General features: G+C 44.0%; 1 pseudogene; it reads left to right on the top strand.

The window, feature by feature from the left end:
• The first annotated feature begins 1249 nt into the window (after positions 1-1249).
• On the top strand, positions 1250-2047 carry LOC105515876 (annotated as a pseudogene).
• Positions 2048-8775: the final 6728 nt, after the last annotated feature.

The raw sequence follows: 8775 nt of genomic DNA, 5'->3' as shown, positions 1-8775 counted from the left end.
GGATCTGAATTTTATAACAATAACGACTACAATAATAGTAGTTACTACGTATGGAGAGCTTATAGGTGGCAAGCACTGTAATAACTCCTAACATGCACCTCTCATTCATACCGAAAACAATTCTATGTGGGAGATGCAATTAACTGTCCCCATTTTACAGATGTTGAAATCGACACTTACATGAGAGAAGTAATTTGCTCAAAGTCGTGGAGCTATCTCCGTTCAACCCATGAGCTCCTGCTCTCCCATCTGCTGCTGTTTTAACTTGGTGAGGTGGGCCACTAGGAAGCCAAGGACAGTAGTTTCCCCCTTGTCCACAGTTTCACCATCCATGCTTTCAGTTACCTGAGGTCAACTGCAGTCCAAAAATATTACATACAGTAAGATGCTTTGAGAGAGCGAGCGAGACCATGTTCGGATAGCTTTTATTTCAGTATATTGTTACAATCGTCCTATTTTATTATTATTATTCTTAATCTCATACTGTGCCTAATTTATAAATTGAGCTTTATTGTAGATATGTATGCATAGGGAAAAACATAGTGTATATAGGGTTAGGTACTATCTATGGTTTTAGGCATCCACTGGGGGTCTTGCAACATATCCCCCAAGAATAGAAAGGGCCTCCTGTACCAAAAGGCAATTTAAGAAAGTGTAGCAGATTCCACAGGGGACTGGAAAGTGCAGGGAATAAGCATTTGACTGTGAATACACTAGTTTTCAGATAACTCATTTTCCCAGCCAAATCCAGGAGAAACTGTAATAATTTAGAATTGAAAAGTCATCCTTCTGCCATCTCCAGACCTCGTGAAAGTAAGTTCTGGGCCTCCAAGAAGGTGGAGGGAGAAGAGATGCCTAACTCACAAATCCTTCCATGATCTGTGGACGAGCAATGCCAAGAACAAAAGTGAGAGGACAGAGCAAAGAGTGAGTTTTCAAAGGATGGAAATTATAAGTAGGGATGAAAAGATAGAACTAAGCCAGACAATAAAAGGGCACAACAGCCCTTGCTTTCCTCACCACTCTGCTCCATATTTCTGACTAGGATGAGGTGGTTTTGTGCACAGTGAGACCCCAAAGGTGGCTATGGGTGGGTAGCCAGGCCAGGGCAGCTCAGGTTCCAGCCGGAGGAGCAGACTGCATTCTTTGCCCCTGTCTCACCGTGGTCTGGTCTGTCTATCCAGACTGAGCTAAATTCTCCACTAGGGGCTCTCTGCGCCTCCCGTTCGACAGACAGCCGCATCTTCTCATGCGTTGTCAGACGCATCCCCGAGACACCGTGGTGAAGGTGAAGGCTGGAGTCAATGGATTTGGACATATTGGTCACCTGGTCACCAGGGCCGCTTTTAACTGTGGTAAAGTGGATATTGTTGCCGTTACTGACCCTTCATTGACCTCATCTACATGGTTTACATGTTCTAGTATGATTCCATCCGTGGCAAATTCCATGGCACTGTCAAGACTGAGAAAGGGAAGCTTCTCGTCAATGGAAATCCCATCACCATCTTCCAGGAGCAAGATCCCTCCAAGATCAAATAGGGTGATGCTGGTGCTGAATATGTTGTGAAGTCCACAAGCATCTTTTACCATGGAGAAGGCTGGGGCTGACTTGCAGGGAGGACCTAAAAGTGTCATCATCTCTGCCCTCTCTGCTGACGCCCCCATGTTTGTGATGGGCATGAACCACAAGAAGTATGACAACAAACTCAATATTGTCAGCTATACCTCCTGCACCACCAACTGCTTAGTGCCGCTGGGCAAGGTCATCCATGACAACTTTGGTATTGTGGAAAGATTCATGACCACAGTCCACGCCATCACTGCCACCCAGAAGATTGTGGATGGCCTCTCCGGGAAACTGTGGTGTGACAGCTGCGGGGCTCTCCAGAACATCATCCCTGCCTCTACTGACACTGCCAAGGCTGTGGGCAGGGGTCATCTCTAAGCTGAACAAGAAGCTCACTGACATGGCCTTCTGTGTCCCCATCACCAATGTATCAGTCATGGGCCTCACCTGCCGTCTAGAAAAACTTGCCAAATATGCTGACATCAATAAGGTGGTGAAGTGAGCATCAGAGGGCCCCCTCAAGGGCACCTGGGGTGTCACTGAGCACCAGGTTATCTCCTCCGACTTCAACAGAGACACCCACTCCTTCACCTTTGATGCTGGGGCTGGCGTTGCCCTCAATGACCACTTTGTCAAGCTCATTTCCTGGTATAACAATGAATTTGGCTATAGCAACAGGGTGGTGGACCTCATGGCCCACATGGCCTCCAAGGAGTAACAGCCCTGGACTACCAGCCCCAGCGAAAGCATGAGAGGAAGAGAGGAGCCCTGACTGCTGGGGAGTCCCTGACACACTCAGTCCCCCACCACACTGAGACTCTTCCCTCCTCACAGTTTCCATGCAGACCCCCTGAAGAGGGAGGGGCCTAGGGAGCCCCACCTTGTCATGTACCATCAATAAAGTCCCCTGTGCTCAGCCATAAAAAGAAAAAAATCTCCCCTAGGGTCGCCCAAAAGGGCAGATCACTTAAGCTTGCTAATTCCTCTGTCCACCTCCTTCCTTGCAAGCTGGAACCAGATGTTTCACCCCTAATCCTGAAATGTCACTGAACCTCAATGGATTATTACAAAAAACTGCCCCATTCCTCCCAGGGAACACATGCTGTGGTCAAGGAGGGCTCACAGAAAGACCTGCCTGGCACAACAGCATTCAGAGCAGATGGATGGGCGAGGCCCTGGACCTCACTGTCTCTTCCCTGCTTGCCCTGATCCACTGCTTGTGACAGGAGGGGAGTGGATAGGGTTGGTGGAGGTTTGACTGATCTGGGACAAGGCTTTGCAAGCCATAAAGGAGCAGGATGCAAGGGGAGATAATGAAAAACGCCAGTGTGTGAGGAAGTGCATTTGGCAAGAGAATCCAACACTTACTCTTCTGAGGTTGCTGAAGTGCACAAATGGAGGCAGGCTGGTGCCGGCCGGTCCATCTGCTCTGAGATCTTGCTGATCTTAGTAGAGGACAGCATGACCTCAGGAGAGAGTCTTAACCTAGGTACCTCCCACTACATGGCAAATACACTGTTACAGTGCCTGGGTGTTTCCAGTGTCTCCTGATCTGGTTCCTTATGCTTCAGGATTATTAAAAAGAACAATCTGGCAAAACCAGCATTTGAAGAATGAGTGTATTAGTCCTGCTATTAGTTTTAGTTCTCATGTTGTTGATGCATCAATCCTCTGGCAAGCCCAGAAGTTCTTTTTTTTTTTTTGAGACGGGGTCTCACTGTGTTGCCCAGGCTGGAGTGAAGTGGTGTGATCTCAGTTCACTCAGGCTGGAGTGAAGTAGTGCAATCTCAGTTCACTGCAAGCTCCGCCTTCCGGATTCACGCCATTCTCCCTTGTCAGTCTCCCAAGTAGCTGGGACTACAGGCACCCACCACCACCCCCAGCTAATTTTTTGTATTTTTAGTAGAGACGGGGGTTTCACCGTGTTAGCCAGGATGGTCTTGATCTCCTGACCTCATGATCCACCCGCCTCGGCCTCCCAAAGTGCTGGGATTACAGGTGTGAGCCACCGCATCCGGCCAAGCCCAGAAGTTCTTAATGGTGTTTGTGAGCCACTGAAAAATAAAAGGTTATTTGATGTACATATGTACATTTTCTGCATAGCTGTTTCATGGCTTCCCTCAGATTCCCAAAAGCACCCATGTACCAAAAAAAGGATATGAGCCATTGATTTAGAGAAAATCATTGTTTTGATCAGGAACTATGTTGCATGCATGCTCTAAAAGCGCGAATGAGCTATCAGAAGATTGGGCTTCATTTTTCCCTAATGAACAATACAAATTGAGTAGTACCCCATGTTGGTGATGATGTGAGTGAATGGGCATTCATTCATTGAGGGTGGGCGTATACATTGGAATATGCTTTCTGGAGGGTAATTGAGTAAGGTGATTCAAAAGCCTTACAGTTTTATGTATTTAGTTTCCCTGAAATTACAATTTTAAGAATTTGTCTTAGTGGGTAAGTGTGCTAACTCTGCAGTCAGGCTGACTTGAATTAAATTTTAACATCACTACTTATTATCTACATCACTGTGAGCAAGTTACTTAACCTCTCTCTAGGACTCAGTTCCCTCATCTATAAAATGGAGATGATATTTATCCATAGGATTCTTAGAAGGGTTAAATGAGATAATACATGCAAAACACTTAGTATAGTATCTGGGACAAAATAAATACTCAATGACTGCTATTATTATTTAGATACGAGGATTTTATTGGCACATTATTTATCATAAGTAAAAATTGGAAACAACCCCAAATATTCAACATAAGTGACTGGCTTAATGACACATACAGTTCAACCAGGAAAAGTTAACTAAGTGAATATGATTAGAAACGTGTTCATAATATGTCAAAAGACAAAGAACAGATTACAAAACAGTACATTTGATATCATGCCATAGAAAAATGGCTGAATAAATATGTTTTCAACATTTCAGTGGTTATGTTTAAGGGGTGGCTTTTTATTATCTTTTTTCTAATTCTTTTAAATTTTCTACAATGAAAACACGTGTATAACTTCTTGTAGTAAACATAACTAACCCAATAAAAGTTACTTTTTGAAAACATGATGACTGATCTCTGTTGAAAAATGCTTTGTGGCTTTGAGTCATCATATCTGTGAAGGTTCCTTTCTTCATGTTGAAATGAGAGTTATATTTTCTTTCCTTGTTGAGACACCAGGAAACTCAAATGAAAGGGTGAGCATAAAGTGCTTTGTGAAGGGTGGTGCATGGCATGTGTGAAAAGGCCCAACTTCTTAACCTGTGGAGCTTTCACAAAATAATCTGTGTTGTAATGCAGGAGAACTCTGGAAGCCCTGTTGTCTTGTCCAGACTTAGAGAACATGCCTCCAGCCCTGGGTCAAAGCCCTGTTATGATTAACTCCAGGGAAGTGGTATGGATTGAGAATGAAGATACAGAGACTTTCAGCTATGAAAATTGGTCTGTGGTCAGGATCCCAAGTTTAATCTCTGTGAAACTGATGGGCCAGTGTGGCCGTGCTTACTAATTAGACAGCAGCAATGTAATTGATCAATTCCCTTCATGATGCAAAGCCAAAGAATCCAGGGACAGCTTGAGCTTGGAAGAGCTTGCAGAAAGCCAGAGAATGTGAATCCCTCTCCCAGAGATGTTAGCATGGTTAATTCTAAATTGCTGTGCTAATTGCTGGCTCCTTTCTCAATAACGGATAATATGGTGTTGCAACGTAGCTCCCGTGTCCCTCACGTGGCCAGACTCTAGGCTGGAGAGATTTAAATTGTGCTCATTCATTTCTTTCCTGGATTTACAGCAAGGATTCAGTGTCATTAAGCTTAAAGAGTCTTTGCTTTCTGGAAAGAAGCAAAGTCATAGCCAGGTCCCCCATTTCATTTATGAATAGCTTTAGCGTTAATTTGAAAGCCAGTGTATTGATAAAAAGAATGTAAAGGGGAAACCATTAAAAGAAATTAGGCTTATTGCAACAACCCAGTATTGAGGCCAACACTTCAATCTATTTCCTGCAGATCAAATGAAAAAAAGTGCTATAGAGGCTGCACTGGTTGAGTGAAATAAGCATGGGATTTGGTGGCAGACAGAGCTAGTAGCAATCTCAGCTCTGGCACTTATGAGCCCTGAGAACTTGGGTCAATTATTTTACCTTTCTGAGCCATGGTTTTCTTTTCTTTTCTTTTTCTTTCCTTTTTTTTTTTTTTAGATGGAGTCTCACTCTGTTGCCCAGGTTGGAGTGCGGTGGTGCGATCTCGGCTCATTGCAACCTCTGCCTCCTGGGTTCAAGCAATTCTCCCTGCCTCAGCCTCTGGAGTAGCTGAGATTACAGGCATCCACACCACGCCTGGCTAAGTTTTCTATTATTTAGTAGAGATAGGGTTTCGCCATGTTGACCAGGCTGGTCTTGAACTCCTGACCTTAGGTGATCTGCCCACCTGGGCCTCCCAAAGTGTTGGGATTACAGGCATGAGCCACCGCACCCAGCCAACCTTGGTTTTCTAATTTGTATAATGGCTGTGAAGATTAAATAAGATAACATACTGAAACACCTAGCTCAGTGCTGGGGACATCATAAGTGCTCAGTAAATATTAGTTCTCCACCAGTGTCTTGCCTTCTGAACAAAGCCCTGAAATCATATCTTTGTTCGATGATACAAACTCACGTATCTTAATCCTACACTCTGTGCCATTGGATTTTCAGATGATCCTAGACAAGGTAACCTGCAGGCTTTCCAGAATCTATGCCATGTTTATGTGTGAGCTCTGATTCTTAAGAGAGGGCACAATAGAATCTGAGCATATTCAATATTATACTATAATTTTAATTGTTTTCATAACATACATCACAGAATACAAAATTCAAATCATCTTGGCTGGTGGTATCAGAAATCTCTGATTGCAGAGGGCATGCAACTTTAGGTTTAGAAAAAGAGGTCATGAGATAAGCAAGACTGAGAATATGGATTTACAGAATGTCATTCTGCAAAACATGTGTCACACACATACTTGGAATGCCAGAGATGGGCTGGAAGGAGAAATGGGAAGGCTTTGCAGTTACTGATAATCTTTTCTTTCTTATTTTGGGTGCTGCTTACCGGGATGTGTTCATTTTGTGAGTATTGACACGGCCATCCCTTCTGATTGGTGCTCTTTTCTGTTTGCATGTCATACTTCAATAAAAAGTTTATTTAAAGAGAAATAAGTGTCACACAGTTTGTATGCATTCATCATGAGGTGGGATAAATTCTGGAGAAGCCTCATGTCAATTTACCAGGGAATTCCCTGTAAATCCTAGATCAGGCTTTTTCCTGGATGGTCTAGATTTTCATAGGTAAGAACAGAATGCAATCCAAAGTTACCATCATCTCTTCTGGACCAGGGCCGCAGCCTCACAACTGGCCTCCCTGTCTCTACCCTTAAGCCTCTACAATCCATTCTCCACTTACCCGATGAAGTCTTTAAAAACAGAAATCGGATTACATTATTTCCCTTTCCAAAACCCTCCTGTGATTTTCAATAGCATTTAGAGAAAATGCTGAACTTTCTATCATGACTTACAAGGCCTCACAGGACATCTATGCTTCCTTCCTGTCTGACATCATCTGCCACCTCTCTCCTCCTCCCTCTGTGCAGTCCAGCACTCTGGCTGCCATTTTGCATGTCACCCATGTCAAATGCATTCCTATCTCAGGGACTTTGCATTTACTGTCCTTGCTGCCCCTCAGATTCCTTGCTTTCCCCTCAGATTCCTGCAGGGCTGTTCTCCTTCTAGTCACTCAAGTTTCAGCCCATGATCTCAAAGAGCAGCTTTCTCTCTTTTTTCTTCCTTTAGTTTTATTTATTTATTTATTTTTAGACAGAGTCTTGCTCTGTTGCCCAGGCTAGAGTGTAATGGTGCAATCTGGGCTCACTGCAACCTCCGCCTCCCGGGTTGAAGCAATTCTCCCACCTCAGCCTTCTGAGTAGCTGGGGATACAGGCATGCGCCACCACACCTGGCTAATTTTTGTATTTTTAGTAGGGGCGGGGTTTCACCATGTTGGCCAGACTGCTCTTGAACTCCTGACCTCAAGTGATTGTCTTGGCCTCCCCAAGTGCAGGGATTACAGGTGTGAGCCACCGCACCCGGCCCTCTTTTTTCTTATAATCAATTATTTTCTTTTTCAGTCAGCTTCCTCAGGTTGAGCTCATGCTTTTTTTTTGATCATCACTGCCTGCTCCTCTCTAGCACACCACTTCATCTTATTTCCTCTATAGTATCTGCAGTTATCTGATATCACATGTTTATTTAAATGTATGATTTGTCCATGCCCACCCCTCAGGACTGTAAGCTTCATGGAGGCAGAGGCTTTGCCTGTTTTTTTCACTCTTATATCTGCAGTGCCTTGAAGAGTACCCGAGACGGAGAAGGTACTTAATAGATATCTGGCTGTGTGATCTTTATAGGCCTCTCACTCTCTGAATTTCAGTTTCCATATCTGTAAATTTAGGCTAAAACAAGCTTCTCCCCCCGCCTCACCTCCCCCAGGGTTGTTGTAAAGATTGAAGGAGGTAACATATATGAAGCACTTAGCACAGTGCCTGGCACATGGTACAAATGGTGGCTGTGTTCCCTGGGTGCTAACTGTAAGGCATTTTTAATTTTTTACGCCCACCAGAATCCTCTCTCATTCATTCATCATGAGCAAGCAATCATCTTTTATTAGGGGACCTTTGACAAGATGGTAACACAGCCTGTCGAGAGACCAGGTTTCACAGCATCATTCTGATGTTTCTTTGGCTAAGTGTTAGCCTTTCTCTGTGTGATGTACAATAATTAACTGATTAACAGAGACCTTGTGCTACTTCAGATCGTTCTTTAAAAGGCACTGCGGATGGAATTTGTATCTAGAATAATGAGTAGCCTGCAGGACACTGCACCACGGTCAGACAGGTAATAACCGAAAGCACAGGAGCATGACACTCCGGCCAGGAGCCAGTAGCCAGTGAGAAAGCTCTCCACTGTGACAAATGGGGCCATTTGTTCCTGGGGCAGCCTGAGTAAATTGGTATCTTTAGAAGAGTTTTGTTAAAAAACAAAAAAACTCTGCCTGAAATGTTCAGAAGGAAACAGGGCCTGCCACTTTAAGAATCTGAGTTCGTAAAGGTGAAAGTGGCCTCTGTAAGATATGATGCAAATAAATGCGGAAATCTTGGGTAAGGTACCTCATTGAATGGT

This window comes from Colobus angolensis, unplaced genomic scaffold (assembly GCF_000951035.1).
Source record: "Colobus angolensis palliatus isolate OR3802 unplaced genomic scaffold, Cang.pa_1.0 Scaffold27, whole genome shotgun sequence".
Classification (NCBI taxonomy): Eukaryota; Metazoa; Chordata; class Mammalia; order Primates; family Cercopithecidae; genus Colobus; species Colobus angolensis.
Note: the sequence above shows the minus strand (reverse complement) of the source record. Positions and strands in the feature narration are given on the sequence as shown.